The sequence below is a fragment of the Benincasa hispida genome, chromosome 1, assembly GCF_027475165.1.
Source record: "Benincasa hispida cultivar pf3 chromosome 1, pf3_genome.v1.1, whole genome shotgun sequence".
NCBI classification, from domain to species: domain Eukaryota; kingdom Viridiplantae; phylum Streptophyta; class Magnoliopsida; order Cucurbitales; family Cucurbitaceae; genus Benincasa; species Benincasa hispida.
This window is the reverse complement of record NC_143478.1, coordinates 87,648,045-87,652,936: the sequence shown is the minus strand read 5'-3', so window position 1 is coordinate 87,652,936 and position 4,892 is coordinate 87,648,045.

The window sequence follows — 4,892 nt, the reverse complement described above, 5'->3', positions numbered from 1 at the left end:
ATCTCCCACTTGTCCTAAAGCGAAATGGGGTGTACATAAAACTAATACAAAACAATAAACTAGGGTATAAAAGCTCGAAAAATCTCCCACTTGCCCTAGTCTAGCCATGGGTGATCCTGTAGACCCATGATTCGTAAGTAACCCTCAAACACTGTAGCCATGAGAGCCTTCATAAACGGGTCAACAATAATGTGCTCCAAAGCGATCTTCGTGACGATCACGTCCCCTCGATGCACTATCTCGCGGATCAAATGATACTTCCGCTCTATGTGTTTGTCGCGCCTGTGACTTCTCGACTCCTTGGAGTTTGCCACTGCCCCACTATTATCACAACATAGGGTAATGGGCCTAGACATATCTGGAACGACTTCCAGTTCTGTCAAGAACTTCCTGAGCCAGACGACCTTCTTAGCAGCTTCGCAAGCCGCTACGTACTCCGCCTCTATAGTGGAGTCAGCGATGCACCCCTACTTAGTGCTTCGCCACACTATAGCTCCTCCGTTAAGAGTAATGATTGAACCTAATGTGGACTTGCGAGAGTCCTTATCAAATCCCTAGAACCATACATGAGCATGTAGTCCCTCGTTCTCTGAAAATACTTGAGGATGTTCTTTACTGTGGTCCAGTGACCCTGGCCAGGGTTAGATTGATACCTACCGACTATGCCCACAGTGTAGTAGATGTCTGGATGAGTACAGAGCATCGAGTACATTAAACTGTCAATGGCAGACGCATATGGGACCCGTCTCATCTCCTCAACCTCTTGAGGCATCTTAGGACACATGTCCTTAGACAAAGTGACTCCATGCCTGAATGGCAGTAGACCCCTCTTGAAGTACTGCATCGAGTACTTGAGCAACATATTATCAATGTACGATGCCTGAGACAGTGCTAGCACTTTGTTCTTACGATCCCGAAAGATCTGTATACCTAGAATAAACCAAACCTCTCCCAAATCTCTCATTTGGAATTGGGTCGCTAGCCAATTCTTAACTACATTCAGTAGATCTACATCATTCCTAATGAGTAGGATATCGTCTACGTACAACACTAAGAAGACTACTGAAGGGTTGATGATCTTTATGTAGACACAAAGTTCATCAACGTTTTGGTCAAAGCCATATGACTTGATTGCAGTATCAAACTGTATGTTCTAAGATCGAGACGCCTATTTCAGTCAATAAATGGACCGATTCAGTTTGCAAACCTTTTGCTCTTGACCTTGAGTTATGAATCCCTCAGGTTATACAATGGTCTCCTCAAGATTGCCATTCAGAAAGGCCGTTTTGACGTCAATTTTCCAGATTTCACAATTATAATAAGCTGCAATGGACAGGAGGATGCGTATCGACTGTAACATGGCAACAGGCAAGAAAGTCTCCTCATAGTTGACTCCCTCTACTTGGGTATAACCCTTTGCCATAAGTTGAGCCTTGAAGGTCTGTACCTTCCTATCAGCACCCTGTTTGCACTTGTAGATCCATTTACAACCTATAGGTCTTACCCCATCATGCTGATATACAAGATCCCATACTGAGTTGAAGTACATCGACTCCATCTCGAGATCCATGGCCTTGACTTATTCAGCTCGGTCAACATCCTCCATTTCCTTCTGATAAGACAACGGATCCTTAACGTCGCCATCTGCTACCATAGCTAGGATTTCCGTGAAACTCAGATAGCGAACGGGTGGGTTCGTAACCCTCCCACTACGTCGAGGTTCCCTCAACTCTTGAGATGGAATCGACCTTCTAGATGAACTTCCATCAATAACTCTTGTTGATGTAGCAGGCTCTTCAACAACTTTTGTCGAAGTTTCAGTAGTTTCATTGGAAAGCTCACGAAAAACGACTTTACTTCGTGGACTGTGCTCCCTTATATGATCCTCCTCCAAGAAAGTAGCGTTCGTTGAAACAAACACCCTATTTTCCATTGAATCATAAAAATAACCCCCTTGTGTACCTTTGGGGTAGCCTATAAAGAGGCATAACCTCGATCATGGTTCCAACTTCTTAGGATTAGCCTCCAGCACATGTGCAAGGCAACCCCAAATGCGCAAGTGACGTAAACTAGCTTTACGCCCGTTCCATAACTCTAGAGGTATTTTTGCAACACTCTTGGAGGAACACAGTTGAGTATATATATCGCAATCTCTACTGCGAAACCCCAAAATGAGTCTAGTAAGGAAGCGTAACTCATCAACGAGCGAACCATGTCCAACAAGGTCCTATTTCTCCTCTCCGCTACACCACTTTGCTGAGGTGTACCCGGCGCTGATAGTTGGGAAACGATTCCACGTTCTATCAAATAGTCCTGGAATGCCAAGTCCAAAAACTCCCCACCTCGATCCGATCGAAGTGTTTTAATCTGTCTATCCAATGCGTTTTCAACTTCAGCCTTGAACTATTTGAACTTTTCAAAGGATTCAGACTTCCGTTGCATAAGATAAACATACCCATACCTGGAGTAATCATCAGTAAAACTGATAAAATACTCATAGCCATCTTGGGCTCACACATTCATAGGACCATAAAGGTCAGAATGTACTAACTCAAGAGGCTCCTTGGCTCTATAACCTTTTCCAGTAAAAGGTTGTTTATCATCTTACCTTCAAGGCAAGACTCGCACACTGGTAAAGAATTTTCTTCTAACTCACTTAGAAGTCCATTCTTCACCAATCCCTCAATCCTATTGAGATTGATGTGCCCTAAACATAGATGCCAAAGTTGGCCATTTTCTTTTGGAGAAATACATCGACGTTTTAATTGAGTTACGACAGTTCTAAATAATTCAATATTATGGAGGGAATTAATGGCTAACGGCCTTAGCACATATAAATTCGATTCCAGATTTGTTGTGCAAATAAAACACCATCTTTATAAATAAATTCTTTATCCACATTAAAAGAGACAATATATTTACATTGCAATAAACACTTTATAGAAATGAGGTTCCTCTTTAGTTTGGGAACAATATATACATAATTCAAAACAAAGAAACCTATTATGTAAAGCTAACTGGAGCCCTCCCACTGCCACAGCTGAGACAACGTGTTCGGTGTCTACTCGCATCGTCATCTCACTAGCCTCTAGCTGTCGCCAAGATCTAATCCCCTGAAAAGAAGAACAAACGTGGTTAGTGGCGCCCAAATCAATTATCCAGGCTGAATCATCATTCTCCACTAAATAAGTTTCAAAAACTAGTAAATCATATTTACCTTTATCGGCCTTAGCTGCTTTCTTCTCTTTCAGATACTGAGGACAGTTCTTCTTCCAGTGTCCATCCTGATTGCAGTGGAAACACTTTCCCTTTTCAACCGGTGGACGCCTCCTTGGGGCGACAGGCAGTGGGTTAGCAGGCACCTTCCCATTTCCCTTACCACCCTTCTTCTTCTTCCCATTTCCAGAGTTATAAGTAGAAGGTGCAGACTTCGTTCCTGAAGTCGAACCTCTATGGAACGTCATGGAGGATTTCTTCCTCCCCTTACTTTTCAGTAAAGATTGGTAGGTCTGCAACTTGTTGAGGGGAGTTGTAAGGTTATATTTCACTTTGTTAAGAATCACATTACTAAAAAAGTGTAGAAAGCTCTCCGGTAATGAATACAGGATTATGCTAACCTGGCTGCCCTCATCGATGGTAGATCCATTCAACTCCGTCACATTAAAGTGGACCATCATGTTAAGCACATGTTCACAAACAGAGGTGCCTTCTTCCATTTTGGAGTTGAATATATATTTAAGAGCCTTATGCATAAGCTGTTCAGACAGTTGTCCAAACATCCCCCGCAGGGACTCCATGATCTCACGCATTGAGACCATAGGCTCATGTTTCTTGGCCAAGACTTCAGAAAGACTTGCCAAGATGTAGGCTCGGGCCTTTTCATTCGCCCTTATCCATCACTCTTATGCCTCCCAAACATTTCAAGCGGCATTTGGAGCTGAAATAGAAGGACAGGCTTCCATGAGAGCGAATATGAGATCTTTAATGATTAGGATCGTTGTGATCATATGTTTCCATGTTGCGAAATTTTCGCCAGTTAATTTTTCGATGCTTAACAAAGCCAACATGGTTGTTGCCATTTTGAAAAAGAGTTGTTGCTGAAAATACAAACAAACCTTCATTAGAATTTGCTATACCACTTTTAAACTAATCAATTTTGCAAAATAGTTTCAAGTACCCTAAGTTATAGACTTCTATTGTGCAATGATGCCTCAGTGAGGCAGGACAAACATCATCGATGAGGTGATCAGTTACCTCTTTGCTGGGATGAGACATTCTCAACCATTAGGCAGAACCAACTCTTGGAATTGAACCTAACAGCCACCATTTTTTGGTCCAAACTGTTAATCTTTAACAATTCCGCGTAAGTGTGACCCCTCGCTTTCGGTGCTAGAGTCCCGCATTAATGAGCCCACCGTAGGGAAGAAGCAGATTAAGACAAGAGACTAAGTTACCTTATCCTCTTATAGGAGATCAAATAAAGAAACGCGCAAAACTGCCATCCTTTAGGGAGACACTCCCAGGGTGCCTCGAGGCGATGCGTGATAACTTTATTCAACCCAATGAGGGAGACCGAGGGATATGCTGTCGCACTTTTCGCTCCCACTTACTATGAACACTCTCTCCATCTACCTTGATATTGACCTACCCAAACACCATCCGTTAGGGGGACACGCCAAAGGTGCCGCGAGGCCGAGGGTAGATCTCATGGTGTGGATTATTTAGAAGAAACATGAAAGGTTTAAGTGAAGCATCTTATGCCTCAAGTACCTCCCATTGAATGTTCTACCTAGGGTTCATTAACCTAGATAAATCCAGCTACTGATTTTAGTCTATCTTTTTAATCTCTGCTCATAAACAACGTTGTCTATGAAATATGAACAAGTTCAAGT